This window comes from Pelodiscus sinensis, chromosome 1 (genome assembly GCF_052426305.1).
Source record: "Pelodiscus sinensis isolate ZL-2025 chromosome 1, ASM5242630v1, whole genome shotgun sequence".
Taxonomy (NCBI): domain Eukaryota; kingdom Metazoa; phylum Chordata; order Testudines; family Trionychidae; genus Pelodiscus; species Pelodiscus sinensis.
The window spans coordinates 234,828,228-234,853,050 of record NC_143052.1 but is presented as its reverse complement, the minus strand read 5'-3'; the positions used below and the strand labels follow the sequence as shown (position 1 = coordinate 234,853,050).

Sequence of the window (24,823 nt, the reverse complement as noted above, 5' to 3'; positions counted from 1 at the left end):
TAATTATAATAGCACTTAAAATAGTGAAAAAACCAGAAGACTGTACAAATTGTTTCCCAGTCTCACAAAACGTGGATTGTACAATATTAGCAAAGTTAATGACTTCACAGATTACAATTTATTATGCTGGACTTGGCTCACCATAACCAAGGGGGATTCATTAGAAATAGATTACAATGTACAGTAATAATAGACAATTACTGAATGTAATAAATCAATGTAAAGAGCGGGAAGATCCAGAGTCTGTCTTTTGCATTAGAAGCAGAATAACTCTTTGATCATGTAAACTTGGGGCATTTAGTTTTTATTTTCAAATTTTACAGCTAGATCAATTTCAGCAGAAAGACCTGCAAAACTACAAGTCACCTCCTATCTGAAACAGTGGCTGAAATATTTTTTAGAGAGAGTATATGAATGGTACATTCATATTTTTTTCTCATCCAACACCTATATTACTTAACTTATTATTTTGATTTTTTTTATCCAGTACCGTTAGACTCATGAAATTGAGCATTTTTTCTAGTCATAATTAACCTGTGGAACTCATTGGTACATATAATCAAGGATGTGTGTTTAGTAGGATTCAAAATAGAATGAGACATTTATATAGGTTATGAGAATATCTGGCAGCTACAGTTACTCCAGGGCATAAACTAGCATATAACTGATGGAATGAGGAAGAAGCTTCCCCTCTGAACATACCAATTCATGATAGTCGACTACTGAGTTATTTCTAGTCTGTTCCACTTACCGTATAGTACATCCCTCACTGCTGTAGTAGTTGAAAATCTGAATTTAGTGTACCTCCCTGTGAACTGTCTACTACTTGGTATTGCCAGGAATGGGATCTTGGACTGCATACTAGATCACTGGCCTGAGCCAATAAGACAATTTATGCATCTAAAATAACTAGAAAGAGCCAAGTCTTTAATATTATCAAGATGACTGTTTTAAAACTCATGATAAATGAAGATCTAAATGGCCTTTCATATTGTCCCTGTATGCCAAGAATAACTTTCCCAGTTACATATGCCACGCTCTCTCTGCCTGCGCCTCCAAGAACTATTTTGTAAAATGTTCTAACTTTAAAGGGCACATCCAACACTTTGTAGATCTTGTTTGTTCTGTTTTCCTTCTGTCTTCAGAATATATACCATAGCATTCAGCAAAGGGACAAGCCATCTGTTTGGCCTGAGGTACCTCTTTGAGTCATCTAATGTATTTATAATGCTTTGATCAATAACAATAATATGAATCCGAGAAATTAGTTATAAAATAAAGGTTATAGTTCAATTAATTTTAGATCAGCTGGAATACAAAATGTAATTGCATTGGGGCAGTGAATTCAGAAATTCTGCAAAGGAAGTGAAAAAGTCACAGAGTTTTCATTACAACTCTGTCAGAGTCACTTGTAGGTCATAAAAATCGTTCTGGATTTCTGCTCCTCTGTTACATAACATTTTTTGTTTGTTTGTTTTGGTTGTTGTTTTGTAATCTCCTCCTCCTGACCCACCCCCAACCCAACTCCTTCTGGTTCATCAACGTGTTTGTATTCCTTCCTCGTGCACAGCTTGTGCACCCTTCTGGAGGCCACTCTCTTTTAGTTTTGGTCAGCACCTGGAACTGTGGATTCCTGATCTTTTATTAGCTTTCCAAGCATTACTGCAATATAAATAATAATAAAATCAGTCTCTCCAAAATGGTTCATTCTGACATGTTCATCTCCCTCATCCATTTTTATTGAATCTTTTACAAACTATTATCTGATTCCATAGATAAAGGTAAATTATTTTTATGTTTAAAAGGAACAATGCTTCATTTCATTGAGGCAGGTTAGAGGTTTAGACTGTGAAACAGAATCCATAATTTGTAAATATAGGATTAAAAAAAAAGTTCTGCCTTAGAAAAATCTCTTGATGCTGTTGGATAAGTTTTAAATCTGAATCTAACTGTCTGGTGTCTGTAGCCAAGTGCAAGTAAAAGCTGAGGAAATCTACTAAATCATTCTCTGCTCTGCACTGAACTGTATTAGAAATAGAACATGGTTTTTATAATGTGTACCTCTTGGCTCTCATTAAAGACTCATAGAAATGATACACTGTATTTGAAAACCATAGATTGGAATATAAGTACATTCGAGTCTGGTTTTTTGGGCTAGTGCCCTGGCTCTCGGTGGTAAATTTAGCTTGTTAATGTCTGATGCTTTAAAGAATACAAAACGCCCTTAGGCTAGTCTTGTATTGCACCATATCCGTATAGCAGCTACAAGTATTAATCAAAGCTTTTAAACTTATGTAATGGATTGTCCTTGATAATCTGTAACTGAGTGTAAACCCCACAGATTGGTTAGCAGAGTCTGGATAACCAACCCTTCCTGCAGATGCTTCACTATCTTTTCTAAGAGAAATTTTTGACACACTTGCACAACTTTGCACTGTACGCTCAAGCACAGATCATGAGCAGGGTGCCATGTAGTTATTTTGGGGCAGACATTCAAGTCCTGATCTGCTAGGTGCTGGGACTAGGGTTGCGGGAGGTGCTGCAGCACACCCTGGCTTAAAGTGGTTTCCATTGTATACGGGATTTACAGTTTTGTTCAGTGGCTCTCAGCACCCCCACTGTAAAAATTGTTCCGGCATGCCTACCTGATCCTGCAAAGACTTTCACACAATTTAAGCTATATGTACTTCAAGTGGTTCTGCTGGGCTACTTACAAGTACTGTCCCGTGGACTTCAGTGGGCTACAAGGCACTGCCAGTGGGAGGTGTCTCCTTTCACAGTCTGCTGCGGGGATTGATAAAGTCTCAACGCTGGGAATTTCTGTCTCTCCCACTTTAAGAACAAGAAAGTGAGATGCTCTATATCCCCGCTGGAACCAGAGGAGGCTATTCACAGCTGCAGGTCTGAGATATTAATTCAGTGTCTATTATAGATGTACCAGGGATCTAATTTTTTTAGGGCTTATAACTTTCCCCACGAGCATCAAAGAAGATATGTGATAAACAGGATCAGGACCTAAGAGCCTTTCATACAATTCTGGGTAAAGAATGAGTTTTTGATGTAACCTTCTGTTTCCCAAATATCATGGTAATGGACATAAGGAAATTTATCCATTAAGCAGTTTATCTCAAATTTTAAATAAATGTCTTGACAGTGACATTATTTCACTCAAGATTAATCTAAATGTTAATATTCCCTTTTGATCTCTGAATCAACAGTTATAGTGATAGTCAGGAACTGTCTGTTTACATGGTTAGCATCTATAAGACATAAGTAAAGACAAGTATCTAGTATTACCTCTAATTTCTAATAATACAGGTTTGCATATCCTAAGTAGTGTTGAATGGCCTTAATTACCAAGCTGAGAGGGGTTGAACGTGCTTTGAGGATAGGATGAAAATTCAAAATAATCTAGAGAAAAGGTCTGAGGTAAATAGGATGAAGTTTACCTCAAATGAAAAGTACTTAGGAAGAAACAATCCATTACACACATACCATATGGAACTGTCTAGGAAGGAGTACAGGCAGTCCCCGACTTACGCGGATCCGACTTATGTCGGATCCGCACTTACAAACGGGGCTTTTCTCGCCCCGGAGCTCACGGGCGGCGGATCGCCACCCGTGTCCTCCGGGGCGAGAAAAGCTTCTCCCGGTCTCCCTGGTCTGCTGGGGGGGTCCAGCAAAGCCGCTGGACCCCCCCAGCAGACCAGGGACACCGGAGCAAAGCCACCCAGGCGGGGGGAGTCCCGCTGCCTGGGCGGCTTTGCTCATTTGCCCCGGAGCATAGCCGCCCAGGCAGCGGGACTCCCCCCGCCTGGGTGGCTTTGCTCCTGTCCCCCTGGTCTGCTGGGGGGGGGGGTCCAGCAAAGCCACTGGACCCCCCCCCCCCCAGAAGACCAGGGACACCCGAGCAAAGCTGCCACCTGGGCCACTTTGTTCCCGGGCAAACGAACAAAGCCGCCCAAGCGGCGGCTTTGCTCTGGTGTCCCTGGTCTGCTGGGCGCGCTTGGGCTGTTCCGCTGCGGGCGTGCTCCGTGGCTTTACTCTCCATCTCCCTGGTCTGCTGGGGGGGAGGGGTGCAGCTAGTGCCCCCCCCCCAGAAGACCAGGCTTTTCTTGCCTACCCCTGGGGTAGAGCAGCTGGGGGCTGCCGGGTTGGTCCCACAGCGCCGCCCCGGATCACCCTGGCAGCACCCCAGCTGCTCTGCCCCAGGCGTCCTGATTCAGCCGCTGCTGGTCAGTTTCAGCAGCGGCTGAATCAGGATGCCTGGGGCAGAGCAGCTGGGGTGCTGCTGGGTTGCTCCAGTAGAGCCGAGGAGTCGCGCTACTGGAGCAACCCAGCAGTACCCCAGCTGCTCTGCCCCAGGCGTCCCCAAGTCAGCCGCTGCTGAAACTGACCAGCGCTGACTACAGGAAGCCCCAGGCAGAGTTGCTCTGCCACAGGCTTCCTGGAATCAGCCGCTGATCAGTTTCAGCAGCAGCTGACTTGGGGACGCCTGGGTTTCGTAAGTTGAATCTGTATATAAGTCAGAACTGGCATCCAGATTCAGCCGCGGTTGAAACGGATCAGTTTCAGCAGCGGCTGACGCCAGTTCCGACTTACATACAGATTCAACTTAAGAACAAACCTACAGTCCCTATCTTGTACGTTAACCCGGGGACTGCCTGTATTGCGAAAAGGGATCTAGGGGTCATAGTGGACCACAAGCTAAAGATGAGTCAACAGTATAACACTGTTGCAAAAAAAAGCAAACATCATTCTGGGATGCATTAGCAGGAGTGTTGTAAGCAAGACATGCAAAGTAATTCTTCCACTCTCGTCCACACTGATTAGGCCTCAACTGCAATATTGTGTCATTTCTGGGTGCCAGTTTCAGGAAAGATGTGAACTAACTGCAGAAGGTCCAGAGAAGAGCAACAAAAAATGATTAAAGATCTAGAAAACATAACCTATGGCCTATGAGAGATGATTGAAATAATTGGGTATGTGTAGTCTGGAAAAGAGAAGACTGAGAGGGGACATGATAATAGCTTTCAAGTACCTAAAAGGTTGTTTAAAAGGAGGAGGGAGAAAAATTATTCTCCATAACTAGAGCTCTGCACAGATTCAAAATTTGTATCTGCATCCACATCTGTATCTGTAAAAATGAGCCCAGGATATCCACATTCATGTTTGTGGATGTGGAAACCCATGGATATAAAGTGGATATTTGCAATTTTGCAGGGTTCTAAATAGAAAATGTTTATTCGCATTCCCATCCTTATCCAGAAAAATGAGTTGTGAATATCCACATCCACAGATAAACCAGATATCTGTGAATTTACAAGGCTCTGCCCATAACGCCTGATAGGAAGTTTTTCCTAATATCCAAACTACACTTCCTTTGATGCAATTTAAACCCATTGCTTCTCGTCCTAACAGCCAGAGTGGTTAAAAACTGGAATAAATTGCATAGGGAAGTTGTGAAATCTCTATCATTGACGATTTTTAAAAGCAGGTTAGACAGACATCTGTCAGGGATGATTTAGTTATTACATAGTTCTGCTATGAGTACAGGGGGACTGGACTTGATGACCTCTACAGTTCCCTTCCAGTTCTATGATTCACATATTTTTCTCACATGCCTCTACAGGTTGATTCTGAGTGATCTGGCCCAGGATTGTTTAACCCTTTCTGGCCATGTGTCATACTTGCATAAGATTTATTTCAACTATGTAACAGTAGTATCAACAATGTTTTTTATGATCATATTATAATCAGATAATGTCACACCCTACAATTGCAATATCATGAACTTTCACATTTAAATAGCAGAAACAATGAAATGTGCAATTTTAAAAATCCCGTGACTGTGAAATTGACCAAAGTGGACTGTGAATTTGGTGGGGCCTCAGTTAGGGTCTAGACACAATCCAATTTTGGGGTACATCTGCACAGCAGGGCTAAAGTTGAATTATGCTACACAACTTGAGCTACATCAATTGCGTAGCTTAAGTCAAAATAGTTTAATTTGGTTTTAGCGCTGTCTATGCAGCAGGAAGTCAAAGGAAGAACACTGTTCCTCAGACTTCCCTTACTGTTTGTGAAATGATGGCTATCAGGAGTCGGAGAAAGAAGTCCCTCAGCTCAACATTATTTCGAAATAAAGGCTTGTAGTGTGGAAGAACATCAATTATTCTGAAATTATGCTGCTGTGTGGACGTACTCTTAGTTTCAAATATTCTTTAAGGGAATTATAAGTGATACCTTGTATGTCACAGACTGTATAATAGTTATTGGTTCTGTTCCATATTAAAACCATAGCAATCTTATAACATTGTGTTACATTAGTCCAAAGCAGGAGTAACTACACTGAATTCAGTTGAATTTTTACATCACTGTAAGTACTGAATCAGGGCCAGTAATTACCTTCAGGAAGATCATTATTCAGATACTTACGTAGATGGTCTTGTTTAGGAAAAGTGTATTTTATGTTCTTACAGAATTCCATTAAGCATGTAAAATCAACCTTTCCACTATCCTGACCTTTCTCATTGTCACAAGGCTAAGGAGTAGCTAACAGGTTGCTTTTCTATCCTAATAGGTTTGTGTAGATAATTGAAATGTGCTTTTTATGTGAGTTATGGGTCATCAGAGTTACGAGAGTTAATTGTTTTCATTTATATCAGGTTTCTGGGACTAAACTGTAAGCAGAGTAGTGCTTGTGTTTGCATTTTTTTAAAAAATGTTGGTACTACATGCTTTCAGCTGTATACGAACATTTATTTCAGGATATACAAAGCTGCAATGTAATTTGTACACAGCTAAGGTTGCACTTACTCAAAGTGAGAGCTAGGGAACAGCTAGAGAAGCAGCTTGCAGTAAGAAGGTGCAGAATGGTATTTTGAAAGGTCGTTGTACAAAGTTGTCTTATTTTCTAATGACCTATGTAAGATCCAATATTACAAATAGCCATCAGAAAGGAATATGGTGAAAATTAAGCTTGAAAAAATTTCCTGTTAGCATTTTATGAGAGTCAGGATTATCTCCTTTCATTGCCTTGTTTCTGGATTCTCTTCCATGGTTTAATTGATTTGGTTATGTCATTTTAATTAGCCATGTGCTGCTTTTCATGCTCCACAGGGTTGATGTGTCTCCTACTTATGACCTCTGTATTCTTAAAATAAACGGTACAATAAACATTTTAAATGGTCTTAAATCTTTTTTAAAAAGATAATAAATACTAAATAATATTAATGCTTTACAGAGTTATAAAAATTAAGAGAAAATAAATAAAAATCCCTCATGGACTTAGTTCATGTTCTGAATCAATGGCTTGCAAATTTTAATTTGTATAGAAAAAGAAGATATTTTTGAGTTTGAGAATAAGAAGTAGCATAAAATTGGGAAACTAGCAGATGTATAATTCCATATTGTTTGATTCTTTAGAGATTTAATTGAAGTGGTTGTGGGGTAGGGTAAAACCAGTCTCATAGAATGTTCAGTACAGTACACAGCACACTGAATGTGAACAGATGGCTTTGTGTAATTGTAAAATTAAATATGACTGATTCATTTCACAGACAAATTATAATCAGGTTTTAGGATAAACGTAATTGTAAACATTAATACAATAAATTTGAGGATAATCGTTCTTTCTAAATTTTATTTTCATAAGATGGAGATTTGTTTCCCAGGTATGCATTGACATATGGCTATGACGATCTGTGGAGTTTGTCAGCTGAGGATCCAGCCTATAGACTTATTTCCCACTAACCCATGCTTGCTTCTTTAAATTTTCGGGTGGAAATAAAAGAAAACTTTCTCATGTTTTTGCAACAATTACAAATAGGTTGGGGGAAATATCACTCGATGTATACTTCAGCATGCAGTGAGAATTCTATATGAACATTTAGATATTGTTCTATTTACTGGGCTGTAGTTATTTTAGCTGGTTTTACTTGTTTATCTCCTGCAAAAATTTACTACATCCAGACAAACCTTTTCCTTCTTCTTTTTTTTTATTGGATTTCCTGTATCAATTGGTTTAGGTCAAATTTGTTTTGGTTCTGTCTGGGAAGTGTTTATTTTTACACGGGAACATCGAAACACAAGAATTGCTATTTTGAATCAGACCAGTGGTCCATCTATTCTAGTATCCTATTTCTGACAGTATCTAATTTCTAAGGAAGATGTTAGAAACCCTGTTGTAGATGTTTCCTCTTACAGTATACATTTTATCATATGAATCTATCCCCTGTTCTATTTCTTTTGCATATAGGGTACCCAGCACTGAACACATTAACACAGTGGCTACGTCTAAACTACACCTCTCTGTCGGCAGAGGGATGTAAATTAGACATATTGAAAGTGCAAATGAAGTCAGGATTTAAATATCCTGCGCTTCATTTGCATAATGATGGCCGCCGCTTTTTTCGAACAGGGCTTTTCTAAAAAAAAACCCGGCAGTTTCGATGGGGCATTTTCGACAGAATTGCCCCCATTTCGAAAGATCCTGTACAGAAAGAGGATCCTGTACTCTTTCTGTACAGGAGCTTTTGAAATGGGGCATTTCTGTCGAAAATACCCCATCTAAACTGCAATTTTTTTCCGAAAAGCCCCATTTCGGAAAAAAGCAGCTGCCGCCATTATGCAAATGAAGCACAGGATATTTTTGATACATTTAATTTACATCCCTTTGCCAACAGAGGGGTGTAGTTTAGACGTAGCCAGTAGGTCCCATAAAAAATAACATTGACTAAAATCTGTGTTGGTCAGCTGGCAATTGCCAGGCCACATTTAGTCTGCTGGGCAATAATGAGTTACGAAGGACTATATGGTGCTGTATAGCTGATTGTCAGAAAATTTCCAAACAGATTTAATTGGGAAATGCTAATTTGTTGAAACTGAGATGGTTTGTGGAAGTCAGGGTTTGAACAGAAATTGTTTTTCTGCCAGTTTATCTGGTGTGCTGCTAGTGACTCAAGGTCCATGGATTGAGGATCCATAGCTCCACAGAGAACTACCTCGCGCTGCTGTAGAACCATATGCCCCAGGGCATCCAGGGACTGTAGCTCTGAGGCAAACCCAGTATCCAAATGGAAACGAAAAAGTTCTCAAAATGTTTGAATTTTCTTTGGCATGGATATTGAGTTTGCCAGCTCTTACCAGTGCATTTCCAGTCACACTGACATTTGGGATTTTTCAAACGGTCCTTGTTTTTGGTAAGAAAAGCGCAATATTTGTTTTGAGGTGTTAGGTTCGCTTCAGTAGAGCACATTTCCACCCATAATGAAGCTTTTGTTTATTTGCTTATTCTCTGTAAATGCACCTGTGCTGGAACCCCTCTCTGCCTGTCACTAAAATGTGACGGAAGGCTCTCTGATATCCCGCACAGCGCTACAAGCAGCATTGGATGCAGTGGATATAGCAACCAGGTCTATGGCAAATGCACTGGTGCTGAGGAGAATGTCATGGCTGCAACTGTCTGGGTTTCCCAAAGAGGTACAATAAAACATTGAGGACCTTCCATTCAAGGGAGAGAAACTCTTTGCCAAGGCAGCGAATTCATCTCTCCACTCCCTTAAAGATACTAGGGCGACGCTCGCGCATTAGGGATTCAACTGCCTGTATCCAAGAAGAAACAATACAAACAGTATAATTGGAGGTTCACAACAACAGGGTACAACCAACAACAAAGGCATTATGAGAACAAGAGCCATGTGAGACAGTCTAGACAAAGACAATCAAATGAGCAAACATCCCATACGTCCAGCTCCCGTCAGCAAATTTGAGGTGTTGGTTGAGGGTACGGTAGTCCTCAATCCTCCAGGGCAGGCAGATCTAGGGAAACAGACATGAAGGGTGAAGGAATTGAGCTTGTGTAGTTTGGGAAAAAAGAAGACTGAGAAGGGGATATGATAGCAGTTTTTAAGTATCTAAAAGGATGTCACAGTGAAGGGGGGGGGGGCAGTTGTTCTCCTTGGCCTCTGAGGATAGGACAAGAAACACTGGGCTTAAACTGCAGTATGGGAGGTTGAGGTTGGGCCTTAGGAAACACTTCCTAACTGTCAGGTTGGTAAACACTGGAATAAATTGTCTGGGGAGGTTGTAGGTGGTCCATCAGTAGAGATATTTGAGAGCAGGTTAGACAGACATCTGTCAGGGATGATTTAGACCATGGTTGGTCCTGCCATAAGGACAGGGGACTGAACTTGACCTCTCAAGGTCCCTTCCAGTTCTAATATTCTATGACTAGCGGGAGTTACCTGGCGTTGCTTGGGAAAGTGGAGGAACAAAATTTAGAAAAACGGTAGTCCATTATTGTTTTTTGAATAGTAGAAAAGTTGCACTGAGTTCTACATGGATTAAAATATATAAAGTATAAAACAACCAATTTTACATGTTATCATCAAAAACTCTATTGTAAACTGTATATTTTGTTTCATTATTCTTAACAAATATGTGCAATTTTTTTCCACTTCCAACTCTTGAACACACAACAGAGTTGTTCATATGAAAAGCAAGATGTCTCTAAATCAATTCCAACTACTTTAAGTGACTGTCCTTGCACTTTGTCAGTATACATTGTGAAATATAAGTTGACAGTTGATATAACTGAGGTGAGGACCCTGAGGAGAGGGAGGGGGAAGGGAGCTGCATGCCTGCCGCCGGCGCCTGAGCCCGCCCTTCGCTTACTTGTCCCTCTGCCGGCCTTAGTGAGTGACTGGCCCCGCCGCTTCTCCCCGCACTACCAAGCTCCGTACAGCCTGGGGAGAGGCATCGGTCTCTCATCTCTTCTTTCCTACAGTCCCTTAAAACCTTCTCCTGGATCAAAGGTTATCCCCATGCAAAGTTTGGTCGTGGTAGCTCTTATAGTGTCCAAGTTATTAGCGCACAAACATTCTCTTTTAAGGGAGAATATATATTAGATTCTATGAAACCTGGTACAGATAATAATTCTACCTCGGCCTATCTACAATTTGGTGGCATTATCCCAAATAGTATTCCCTGAAGCAAGTGAATGGATATTGAATTAAGTAAATTGATATCACGCCTCTCAATTTTGTGTTGGTAGTAAATAATTTACCTATATTTACTGTATGTAAATCAGTAAATTAGCACAACATAGCCTTTGCTTTTTTGTGAACTCACCATTCAATGTTAAAATGTAGTAAGCAAATGGAAAGTGTATAGCTTTCCAGATGATCTTTTATTACAAGATATGTAAGATGATGTATAGCAATCCAAATAATAATAATAAAATAAAAAATAGGTACATGACAGAATAAAAGTTCATTACAGAGTACACAGTATTTATGTATATTTGTCCTTATTTGAAATGATTATAAGACCAGCAAAATGGATTCTCTTTGATCAAAAGGAAGATGTTCCTGTGGTCAGTGTCTTAAATTCATAAACAGCCTTTCATCTTCAGGATCCCAAAGTGCACAGAGGCACAGGAAACAATGTACAATACCATACTTTTGTATGGTTCTGTACAGTGTTGTCTGTTTACATTGCAAGTTTCCTGGGGCATGGACTATGTCTCATCCGTGTTCAGTGTAAAGACACTCAGTAATCACCAATAATAAGAATATTGATTTGAAACTGATCCCACCTCTTCACTTAGATAACTGACCCAAAGTCAAGGGAAAATTTTCTGTTCCCTGAAACAAATTGTACCCTATTACTCTATAATTATCTTCCTGGTACTGATACAGCACAGTAAGCATTCCTGCTCTTTTACTGGTTAGACTGTGTGATGCATAACTAAGTTTTTGTTATGCTTTCATCACAGTTATTTATACATTGACTCATTTAAGGACCTTGTCTAGGAGCACTCTTTACTGTTTATAAAATGCAGTGACCTCCTTCCCCTTACCCTCCAAAACTAAAGTTTAAATAAAGTAATACAATGCAGTATTGTATCTTCTGATGTTAATCAAACCTTGTAGGCTGAACATCTTATTTCAATTCATTATGTGGCTATGAAGGAAGAAAGGTTCCTCATATGCTAAAAAAGAATGCAGAAAGATAGGGACAGAAGGCTTTGGGATGTCTGTCAGTCAGAATAGTCTCTCTCTAGAGCAAAGCATTACATACTAGCAAGGTTCCAGTAGCAGCATTGTAGAACCTCTTCTCAACAATCTTGTTGTCTTCACAACGTTGAGGGAGAGGGAATAAGCAAGGTACCAGCAGCACCACCAGGAGATCTGAAGATCTCCATTGAAAGTGAGCCTTCAGTTATACTCTGCCTCGTGTATGTGCCTTTCCAGCTAAACATCCCCTGTGGAATCCAGTAGCATCCTCTAAAGCGCACAAAGGATTTCTGACTTATGTGCAACCCAAATAACTTTTTGGTAATGATAACAAATGAACCTCCCACAGAAAGGATCAAGTGAGCCTCCCACAGAAAGGATGTTCAGGAGCTTGTTAGTGTGTAAACTAGTGTACATTTTGAAAAAGTTCAGTTTCTCTTCATTTCTCAATTGTGATCCCAGAGAGCTTTCTGAATGCTGCAGTAGTTGAGCAGGAGGAGTATTTTCAAGGTTGTTGCTTCTTTTTTTCCTGTGTGTGCATGTGTGTGTACCTACACATATACACATCTGAAACAATACTGAATATACATTTTCAGTATTGTTAGCCTGTTTCTCTATATCGCAACCTGTGCCCTATGAGAACTTCAAGTCCTGTTTAACTTGTGTTAATACAGACTGTCTGTCAACAGTCTCTTCATGTAAATATTCCATTAGCTCCCTAAGGGAGCCATTTTGCTTTGAGCTACTTAGCACTTGGTCTGCCAGAGATGGCAGCTCTGAGGAGGCTTGTTCCCAGAGGAACAAGGTTAACAAAACCCAGCACTTGTCTTGTCTTCTTTTTCCCCTGGTTGCTGTAATGAATGCAGAGTTCTTTTCTTGACAGTTTGGATATAGATCCCTTACATATGACAGCAGCTTCTATCACTGAATGCTGGCTGTCAAGCTCAGTTTGCATGTCCAGTGATATATTACAAATAACGGGCCTCAGTTTGCATGTCTGGAGTTCTCACTTTGCAGCATGAGCTGAATCTGACCATTTGTCCCAACTGTGTCACGGGCAGTCTGCTGGCAAAGAGAAAGCCAGCTGCTCAGATTGCCAATAAACTATTCAAAGAAGCAAACCAGGATAGTAAGACACATGGACAACATTACTGGATTGGAGAAATACCAGCAGAATCTTTGGGCAGCAGTTATACAGTTTGTCAAGATTATGTGGTTTTTGTTATGGGAAGAGAAATATTATTAGAGATCTCGGTATATATATAGTTAATAGATAAAGTTAATCACAATGAAGAACATATACATATGAGTAAGAACATTTTTTAAAATAGGCTTCAAGTTGTTATAAAGTGATACATAACTTTGGTATACACTTGGAATGTCTTCCTGCCCCACTGGAGAAAAAAAAAATTTAAATTTAAATAATATTTTTCACCCGATGGTGTGAATCCCTGCTGAAGATCTAAAATGTGGCAGAGATGCCATGCTTATGTGCAAACATTAAATATAAAAGTGTAGCTCGGTCTAGAGCCAGTAGCTTTAGCACCTGAATGATATATTATGAGCAACAACACCAGGCCAGCAAATTGGGGGGGGAAGGCAAAAGAGGTAGTTGCCCCAGGGCACTGGCTACTACCACTACTACTGTGGCAGTGGTAGCACCGGGAGCCTCAGGCCCTTCAAATCGCCACTGGAGCACTGAACAGAGCATGGCTTTGAGGGCTGAAGGGCCCAGCACCATGATCAGGGCAGCACTGAAGGCTGGCTGCCCCCAGCCCTGCCTCTTACACCTGAAGCCCCACCCCTTCTGGGGGTGGAGAGCCAGCCACTCCCCCCGTACGTTGCTCAGGAGCCCATGGAAGCTGTTGTCTCCCCTGAACAAGACAGTTCCATTTCCTAAGGAAAGAAATTTAATATTAATGTTAAGCCCCACAACATTAGAATTTTTTGTGGAAATCTATGAAACAATTTTTTTTAACCTCCATTGGTTCCCAGACATAAGCCTTCGGTCCCGTCTTCAAATCGCAGAGTTGGCTTTAGGATTTCGGATGACTGTCAAATATGCAATTCTTTTTAAATCCTCAGAACTTTACTCATTTTATGAAGGATGCAAATTTTTAGGACACCAGCAGCCACTTCCACCAAAAGAAAAGAGGGTCAATTGCATATGCTGTGATTCATAGTTTTGCACATTAAAACAAAAAGAAGGTTTTCAAAGGGCTGACTGTCTAAAAACAACCAGGATCTGAGCAATATGACATTTCCAGCCTTGAGGATTTTATGTGCAATCTGGTAACGTTTAGCACTTATGTAACACTGAACTAATATTAATTAATTGTCACAGGCCCAGAAAGTGAACTTCTTGCTCCCAATCATTCAAGTAGTCCTACTGAATTAAATGCAACTACTCCTGAAAGCAAGTGTCAAAAATTTCCAGCTACAGCCGCTCTCCAAGTTACAGAGCAAGCACTTGGCCGTAACTCAGTCTGTTTGTAACCCGGACCCCATTGAGTTACATGCGACTGCGCTGTTCATAAGCACGGGTCGCGTTCGTAACTCGGGGACCGCCTTTATGACCGCTCCATGGGAGCTTTGGTCGTAAGTGCGAACGGTCGACCTCGACCGTTCGCAACTCAGGGAGCGGCTGTATCGCTGGCCAATAAGGCAGTGAATTTAAGGAACTCATAGGAAATATCCTGTTGGCAGCTCCTTCTTTTTTTTAATTTGGGAGCTACAGCTACAGTGTTTTCACTCATGGCAAGCACAACATTGCAGCCAGGGCAGATCAAGGGGTCTTAAGTCAGTAGAAATCAAACCAGTTAATGCATCATAGGCCAAAACCAATGACTTCAATTTCCTCTTGAAGCTAGCTGGAAGCCAGTACGCATCCTGGAATACTTGCTACCATCATGATCTTCCTGTCAATAAATAACGGGAGGTGAATGTGGGCTTAAGTTCTCGGGATCCAATGGTTTCCTTTTCCCATACTGTGCACCAACCTGCAAACCCACCCCAAATAGAAATCAAGAGATGGGTCACCTGTGCAAGTTATGTCTGCCAATTCAACCACTTGGGATAGTCCCAGGGCCAGTCATATACACCATACAGTCTTGATGAGAAATTTCATCCATTCTTTCAGGAACATTGCAGTGCATTTGGGTGCAATCTGTACCTGAATATTAGTCTCATTTTCATTCCAAAACTCACCATATTCATACACTGTATTTGATGCAGATCTGAAGTGGGAGTCTGGATGGCAAACAATCCGGTCCCACCACCTTTTGATTCGTGTCAGCTGTAAAATTTTATACTTTGGAATGGAACTCCAGCATAGCTTGTGTTTGCTATACGGAATATGTATAACAATGCAACATTATTTTCTTCTCTTCTGACAAGATGGTGTAGACTAATAATCATGTAATCTCTGTTCATACCAAAATGCTACATTTTTGTCCTTGAGAGAATTGTTTAGAGTGTCTTATGATCATAAAAACATAGATCATTTCATCAGTACTTGTAAGTAAGTATTGGTCATCCACATGCTCATGCCTATGTAAAGCAGACTGTCTCCTATCCCCTTCAACACTTTAGCCTGAGAAAAGTACCAAATTGACCACTCCTAATGATCTCTATTAAACTATAGGAAAGGTACAGGACAGACAATAGTGTAGTGCAACTTTCCCACACATCTATCCACCACTATGCCTCACACTTGTTTGGGGAGGGTCATCAATGGAATACATGGGTAGTTAAGACTCCATGCTCATTCAATCTTTTATTTTTCTGTGGAGAGACTACCAATACCTTTGCCAATTGTGAAAGTGATTTCACATATTTTAAGCTATCATATCAGACCATATAATAATGGCTCTATTACCATCAACTTCCGATCTAATACTAAGATATTATGGCACAAGGAAGTTTCCTTGCGATTGTATCATGCTAAAAGGTGTTGTTAAGCAGCTGTGCATATGTGGCGGGCCCCTCCTGCTGGGTCCCCGACACCCTTGTGATACAGTCTATCCCTGGCCCTTTAAGCCAGGCCAAAGGCCCTCTGGCCTGAGTCCACAAAACAGTCTATAGCTGGCCCTTTAAGCAGGGCAAAGGCCCCCTGGCCTGAGTCCACAAAACAGTTTATACCTGGCCCTTTAAGCAAGGCCAAGTCCACAAAGCAGTTTATCGTTGTAGCGGGGACGCACCCCAGGTAGGGGGACCCGGGCCCACCCTACTCCACCAGGTCCCAGCCCAGGGCCTTGTGAGCAACCAGGTACCGGGTCACTCCCTCGGCGGAGCCATCCAGCCAAAACACACCGAGGTTCTCGGGCCGGGAGAGGCGGCTCCCGCTCCTGCCCTGGGCCACTTCCTACCTGGATCCCCGGGCTTCCTTCCCCTGGACTTGCCCAGCTGGCTGCAATCTCCAGGCCGGTATCCCCTCGGCAGGCAGTCTCCAGGTTGCACCAACTTGCCTCCGCCTTCCTTTCGGCCTCTCCTGGAGTCCCTGGCAACCGCTGAGGGAGAGTTCCCTTCTCCTTCAGCTGTCTCCCCAGACTGAGTCCTGGCCCAGGCTTTTATAGCCCTGCTGCAGCCCGGGCATGCTCGGTAGGGCTGTGGGGGAGGGGCCTCTGCAGCCAGGTAACCCTGGCTGGGCCCTGTAGGTTCAGTGCGGGGCTGCCTCGCCCCATCACAGCATATGACTGGTGTTTTAACAAATAGTAACTGTTAGTAATAAATATGTAAAGGGCACAACAGTGACTGGGTAGTGCCTCTTTTTCCAGAGCATCTTCATATGTTAGAAAACCAGAAAAGAATAAAGACAGATGTCTGCTGGGGTGCGGGGGTGGGAGGGGAGGGGGAAGGGGCTGCTACCAGGTTTATTAATAATAAATGTTTGTGTTTCTAAGTTATACTTTCATTTTCTAAAGCAAAAATTATTAAAATTACTCTGAACAATCTACATCAAGATAGATCTGATTGTCATTTATTCGCTTTGAAATAATGGGAAAAACATACATTTTCCCAGAGCCTGCGGCCTCAGGGGGAAGACAGGGGTGACCTGGCACACGGCATCCTCTTTAAATTGAATGTAAAAGAAAAAATACTGCCAACATGTACATAAAAGACATTTTATGTGGTAGATGCAAATTAGAACAAATTTTTAAAAATAATAGGAGGGAAGTGCTGGGTTGAACAAGCTGTAAATTATTTATTCCCTTTGGACAACTACACTACAAGGAAAAAGAAAAGCTTTTATAAGAATTGATTGTGTACTAGCACATTATGACTGGAGCAATACCATACCATACTAGTTTTTCAGAGCTTTTATTTCTGTAATATTTTTATATAATAGCCCAAGCAATAAATACAAAGCAGAAATTTCTTTGTGCTCTTTGTGCGGTGGGATAATGCAGCACTCTTGTCAAGCAGAAAACTACACCGTTCATCATTTATCTTATTATTGGGTAATCTAGTATCTTATGTGGGGATGTAAGTTCATGAGAAGTCTATATTGTGAATTACAAGAAAGATTGTTAATCCGCTTTAAGAACAAGATAGAGGGTATATCTACACTTCAATGCTATTTCAGGATAAAGCGCTTATTATTCTTGCTTCCTGTAAACCTCGTTGCACGGGCAGTAAGGAAGATGCCAGAAGAGTGATTTATTTTGAAATTTAGCGCTGTGTAGACGTTATCACGAAATAGCTCCTGTGTGTAGACGTACCCTCTGTCTTGTTATATTTCTTGAAGGGGATTAACAATCTTTCTTGTTATTCATAATCCAGACTTCTCATAAATTTACAGCCCCACATCAGATACAAGATTATCCAATAATAAGATAATGATGAAGAACATAGTTTTCTGCTTGACAAGAGTTCTGCATTATCCCATAGCACAAAGAGCACAAAGAAATAAGCTTTTTTGAAATAAGCTATGCAATTTGCGAAGCTCATTTAGAGTTATGCGCTACCATGTAGACGTACACAAATAGAATTAGGCGGAGAGTGTTATGTGGACGCTAAACAATGGGAAATGTGGTGTTCCAAGAAACAACTGCTGACTTCCATCCCGTCTGTGGTTTCCACGAAAGAAGACTTATGGACTGGTGTAAAATATTTGTCTTAACAAGTGTCTTTTTGATGTTTTCCCCACACATTTTGGGTATGTCTACACTACAAAGTTAATTCGAACTAACAGCCGTTAGATCGAATTAACTTTGATAGGCGCTACACAGGCAAACTTAATTCGAACTAGGTAAACCTCATTCTACGTGGACTAACGCCTAGTTCGAATTAAGTAGTTCGAATTAAGGGCTGTGTAGCCACTTAATTCGAACTAGTGGGAGGCTAGCCCTCCTCAGCTTTCCCTGGTGGCTGGCCAACACCAGGGAAACTCTTCTGCCCCCATCCTGGCCCCGGAGCCCTTAAAGGGGCACGGGCTGGCTACAGTGCCCGTGCCAGGTGCAAGCCTGCCAGCACCCAGCTAGCAGACCCTGCACCTGGCACGGCTCGAGCCAGCCACCCGCTGCCACCCAGCCCTCCGCCTCTTCCCAGGACCAGGCTGGTGGCTCCCAGGAGCCTACCTAGGTCTGCAAGAGGCGGGCGCCCGCCTGGTCTAGTGCAGACATTGTGGACCTCATCCACGACCTCCGCACTAGGCACAGGAAAGTGGCCGTCTAGGGCAGGATAGCTGCCAGCCTGACCACCCAGGAGCAGGTTGGCATGAAAATCAAGGTGGTCCACTGAGACCCCCAACCCTGAGCCCTGAGCTTAGAATGGCCGTACTGGGTCAGATCAAAGGTCCATCTAGTGCAGTAGCCTGTCTGCCGACAGCGGCCAACACCACGATGTCCGCACTAGACTTGGTGGGCGCCCGCCTCTTGCGGACTTGGGCAGTCTGGTCCTGGGAAGAGGCGGAGGGCTGGGTGGCAGCGGGTGGCTGGTTCGTGCCATGCCAGGTGCAGGGTCTGCTGGCTGGGTGCTGGCAGGCTTGCACCTGGCACGGGCACCGTAGCCAGACTGTACCCCTTTAAGGGCTCTGGGGCCGGGAGGGGGGCAGACGAATTTCCCTGGTGGTGCCCAGAGTGGCCACCAGGGAAAGCTGGGGAGGGCTAGCCTCCCACTAGTTCGAATTAAGTGGCTACACAGCCCTTAATTCGAACTACTTAATTCGAACTAGGCGTTAGTCCACGTAGAATGAGGTTTACCTAGTTCGAATTAAGCGCTCCGCTAGTTCGAATTAAGTTCGAACTAGCGGTTTGCCTGTGTAGCGCCTATCAGAGTTAATTCGAACGAACATCTGTTAGTTCGAATTAACTTTGTAGTGTAGACATACCCTTAGAGACTAACAAAAATGTAGAAGGAATCATGAGTTTTCATGGGCACAACCCGATTCTTCAGATGTTTAAAGTTAATTCATGGTGTTGGCTTGGGCTTTTCAGATTCATTGTGTGTTCTAATGTTTCTGGAAACTCTAGTTTTATCAAAATGTGCCACTGAAATGCTCATTTCTTGTTAGATATTGCTGTACTAAGTTTATACCTCAAAACATTAAAATACAACTTGTTATAAGCCTTTGTTTCTTTGGAAAAACTCTCAACTCTTGGCTGAGGCAAATTATTCATTGTTTCTTAATGGTATCTTGTAGCGCAGTTATAAATTAAAAGAGATGTTGAAACAACTAATACAATGTTTTGGTGGTGGAATGCCAAAGGTGCAACTTTTGGTCATAATTTGTACTAATGTAAATTATGAACTGACATTTATGAACTCTTTTTGGCATCAGACATAAAACTTCAGCTAAATGTAGAACTATTGATCTGCACTTTTGCAGGCAAATACTTTCACACAGGTCAGAGTGGTTTTTGCCCTAAGCCCTTAATAATGCCAGATTGTTAAGTTAATAAATGGATGGTTTAAATTTTATAGACTAATCATTTGCAGTACTCAGAGTTTACTCTTCTATAATAATATAAATATATTACTATGTATTGCACTAAAAAAAACTTTATATGGTAAAATTCACTTGACAAAGTTTCATAGATTTCTGAAGTTAATATGGATTTGTTTTCGTCTTGGACATCAGAGAGCATCTTTTATTATTTACTTAATAAAAATGTTTTATTTATTACTTATTTGTTAAGCACATAATAGCATAGTCCCTGCTAGGAAGATAACAATAATAATGCTTTATGTAAGAGAAAATAATGTGGTGGGTGAAAATTGAAGCTTTTTCTATGACTTTTTTGTCATTTATTTGTGTCAGATGAATTTATATATTCATATTTGTCCTGTTATTGCATTTTGATTTGCTTTATTATATTTTGTTACTTGCGCATTTATATTTTTTTCATACTAAATCTTAATAGTATGAAATTGAATTGGTTTTTTTTCTAATTTGTGCAGTCCACACTGAGTCTGTTTATATCAAATATAGTTCAGTTAACTAATGTTAAAGAGAAAAGAAAATCTAGACACTAGGTACATATTATATTAGCATGAAAAAATACACTATTGTAAATTCACTTACTTTAGTGGAATAAAGGTAGTTAAAGTACATGGGATATCTGATGATATGAGCATATAATCATAAATGACATAGAAAGGAGTTAAACATTTTTCATATAAACAAATGAGAAATTAATTAACCATGATACAATAAGAAACTAGAAGAAATAAAAATAGAATTGTGCAATGTAGCCTACAAATTAATTATTCAAATATTCCAATAATCAAGCTTATTTAGAGAGATGCAAACAGGAAAAAGTTATGAAGAGCACTGAAAGTGAGAATGAGTTTGATTGCACCCAGAAGTGAATAAGAAGTCATTACAATCTTTGGAGTACTAATGTAACATGTTTTCTTCTGCTGGCACTTGAAAGTAAACAGGCCGCCATATTTCTCAGCTGATATAGGTTGAGTTGGGGTCCTATATGGAATACATGGCATGGTCCATAACAGTTTAGGACCAAGCTGATGACAAAAGGCACCTGCAGAAATTAGAGCTACCTTGGATGCGTGGAACAACCAGGCATGTAGAGATACTCCTAAACTGAAAAGCAAATTGAAAAAGAGTAGTTGAATATCTTTGAAAATAGGGCAGATTTCAACTCTAAATGCTTGATCCAAAGCCCATTAAAGTCTATGGAAGTGTTTCCATTGATTTCAGGAGACCTTGGATCAGATCCCAGATGTTCCCAAAAGCTGACCCACATTGCAAATGTTTTATCTGGGTTGAGTTTCAAGAACCTGTCTCCTCTAAGTCTGAATCTCTGCCAGTCACTGGAAAAGCAAAGATATCATCTGTCTGGTTGAACTGAAAAAGTTCTAAATTATCCAAAGAACATTTATATTTATATTAGAAATCCAGGGTTGCAACTTTTTTAAAAATATAATGGCATTTGGGGAATTGGTCTAATATCAACAAGATTAAATTAAATTAAGAGAAGTGCAAATTAGATCAAATGTAGATTTGGGCAATAACTGGTTAGGCACTAGTACTGGATCACAAACTGAAAATGAGTCAAAATGTGATGCAGTTGTGAAAACTACAATATCATTCTGAGGTGTGTGAATATAGGTTGTATGTCAAACATGGAACCTTTCTACTCTAGTGGGCACTCAGGAGGCTTTACCTGGAGTGTCTACAGTTGTGGGCATCACACTTTAGGTAAGATACATACAAACTGGAGAGTGCCTCATCCCAGGGGGCTTACCTGGGTGGTCGACAAATACCTTTGATGTCGACACCCGCGCGTCCAGACTATCGCGCTGAGCCGACAGCTGATCAGCTGTTTGTCGGCTCAGCGCGGCAGCCATGTAAATTTAAATGAAGCGGCGATTCTTTAAATCGCCGCTTCATTTTACTATGTCTGGCGACAGAGGCATGTAGTCTAGACATACCCTAAGTGATCAGCGGGGATGCTAAGGCAGGCTACCTGAGTGTACATCTACACTACAGAGATTTTTCGGAAAAGTGGCCGTTTTTCCGAAAAAACTTCAATTATGTCCACACTGCAATCGCATTCTTCCAAAAGAAAATGGAAAGAACAGAGGGGTTTTTCTGACACTGGTAATCCTCATTCTACCACAATGAAAGCTTTTTGCGAAAGAGCTCTTTTGGAAAAAGGTGTGTGTGGACGGGGAAGAGGGAGTTATTTTGAAAGAAGAGGAAAGAAGAAAAAGCACAGGTGCCCTGGTGGCCACTCTATCTATAGTAATCACAGCTGAAATGCAAGATAGCATCCATTCAGTGTGGATGCTATCTTTCGAAAAAACAGATCCCTTTTTCAATGCACTTTTGCGGTGTGGACGCTCTCTTTTGGAAGAAGGTTTTTCGGAAGATCTCTTCCGGAAAAGCTTCTTCCGAAATAAGCCTGCAGTCTAGACATAGCCTGACTGTTCTGCACACAGACTATGCTGCACCCCAGAAGCAGCCAGCAACAAGCCCAGCTTTTTGGTGAGGGAGAGGAAGACTGCACAGGGCTCCATGCACTGCTCCTGCCCTGAGCACTAGCTCCAAACTCCCACTGTCTGGGAACTACTGCTGGCTGCTTCTGGGGCAGAGTATGGTCTGTGGTGCCAGAAGAGGCAGGAAGCCTGCCTTAGCACCTCCACTTGCATTGCAGACTGGGAACTGCTCAAGCTTAGCCCCTCCTGCTGCAGTCCTGACCCCCTCCAAAATCAAGAGCCCCCCTTACACTCCAAAGCTCTTGTCCTCGGCGGCACCCTGTAGCCCAAATTCTAGTCAAATTATGTTGGGTAATGGGAATCAACAATTTTCTTCAACTGGGTCATGAGAAAAAAAAGTTTCAAAACCACTGGTCTAGATGTACTTAATTTCCCTCAGGGCTGGGGGATGGAATAGATGATCTCTTGAGGTACCTTCCAGGCCTATATTTCTTTGATTCTGTGCTTTTCAGGCTTACTGTGTTGCATGCTGTTGCTAATAATGCAGTATGTACATGTATTTCTTTTGTAATAGTAAACATTGCTTGATTGAGGGCTATGGAAAGTGCATCAAATGTAGACATTTTTGTGCTATTTTGCATGTTTGGCAAATAGTGTTGGGGATAACTAATTGGCAGTGCATATAACATAACAGAATGGAACAATTCATGTTTAAAATATGTACATATTTTATTATACTAACAGACAAGATATGGAAATAACAATTGGGAAGATAAGAGATTAGTATAATTTTAAAAATAGCTAGTGTTATTCCAGAGTGCATAGCTATCTATTCTTTCTTACAGTTATTACCAAAGATAAACCATATGATAGATGTATAGTATAACATTATATAAATTACAGAATCATAGCTTCTACAGATCCTAAATACCATCCCTTTGGCATTTCAACGGCAGTGGTACCCAGTTCTTTTGCTTCATCTATTGTACATGGAAAAACTAAATAAAAAATTTTAGACAACTTCTGTTTCAGCAATTTTAGTGCTCAGTAAAAGTTGGGAGGAAATGTGACAGTAACATGAAAGACTTGATTTGAAGGTTTGACAGGCGAAAGCAAAAGAAGAATGGAGGGAGGAAGATGGGGAAGCAATGGGATGAAGAGAGGTGAAGAGGAAAGGCTACATCATACAAAGGAAATCTGACAAAAAAATCAATCTGGGTTAATTGATAGAAAATTGGGAAGAAGGGTAGGAAAAAGGTACCAAGTCAGGCAAAAAAATATTTTTTTAAAAGTGTGCCTATAATTTATAACAATGAAATAAACTATGTTATCACTTCTGGACCATCTTTCTTGTTACATTGGTCCTATTAATAGCATCAATGTACATAATCAGTGGAATTCTCACACTCAAGCAGACTTGCCTGGAGATGTCTGCAAATCCCTTACATGTCACTAGGCCACAGGTGAAGTCAGTGGCATTGCTGCTCAACTTTTGTGAACATCCAAACAGGCAGTGGACAACAGTATGGCAGACAAGTTCAACCTCAACTTCAGCAGGTTTAGCCTGCATGTGTGCCAGTATTTATTTTTGAAGGGCATTCTGTGTTAAACTATTAAAAATTCTGCACCAAAAATTAAAATTCTGCGCAAAATATTTTGAAATTTTGCAAAATTCCAGAAATGGCAGCGTAGACCAAAGCTGAGCAAACTGGTTGTCTTGACTTTCCACCTTGATAAAGAATTATACAAAAGCCAACGTGTCTGAGTCATTCTTGATTGCACATTTGACCATTCATGAGCACCTCAAGAAAGGAGTCTATAAAGCAAAGACTTGCAGCATTAATCAAAAGGTAGCCTGAACAAGCTGGGGAACAACTACCTCAATTGCAGAGTACACCAGTTTGTACAATTGTGCTCCAGTATGTACAAGAAACCGCCATAGCTGGGGGAGGAGGGAGCAGCAGGAAGCCAGCGCTAAAGCCCCTATGTGGCCAACTCTGCCTGGTGGGGGGGAAGCAGCTCTGTGCGCTGCCATTCCCCCTCAGTCCCAGGTAGCGGAGCGGCAGTGTAGGGAAGTTTTGTCCCTGCGCTGACCTGCAGGCTCCACCCTTGTTGCTCCCATTGTTGGGAATCACAGCCAATGGTAGCAGTGCGGGATGGGGAGACAGTGCCTGTAAGCATAGGGTGGCATGGAGTCACCTTTGCTCCACTCTGGGAGCTGCACAGGTAAGCACCCCATGACCCCAATCTCCTGCCCCATCCTGCACCCAACCTCCCACCCACACCTCGCAGCCCCAGTTGACTCCTGTACCCTACATCCCTACTCCTCCACCCTCAGCCTGCTCCTGCACCCTACCACACGCCCAGACCCTGCACCCCCACTCTCAGGCCATTCCTTC

General features: G+C 41.4%; 1 protein-coding gene and 1 long non-coding RNA gene across 4 annotated transcripts in view; one reads left to right on the top strand and one right to left on the bottom strand.

The window, feature by feature from the left end:
- Positions 1-24,823, top strand: part of AFF3 (ALF transcription elongation factor 3) — a 456,198-nt gene that overhangs the window by 126,897 nt on the left and 304,478 nt on the right. The window lies entirely within an intron of this gene.
- LOC142825195 (uncharacterized) lies at positions 9,622-16,526 on the bottom strand. The gene is made up of 2 exons (XR_012899647.2): positions 16,388-16,526; positions 9,622-9,822 (listed from the first exon to the last, which is right to left on the bottom strand). It is a non-coding gene; the product is annotated as an uncharacterized LOC142825195 (long non-coding RNA).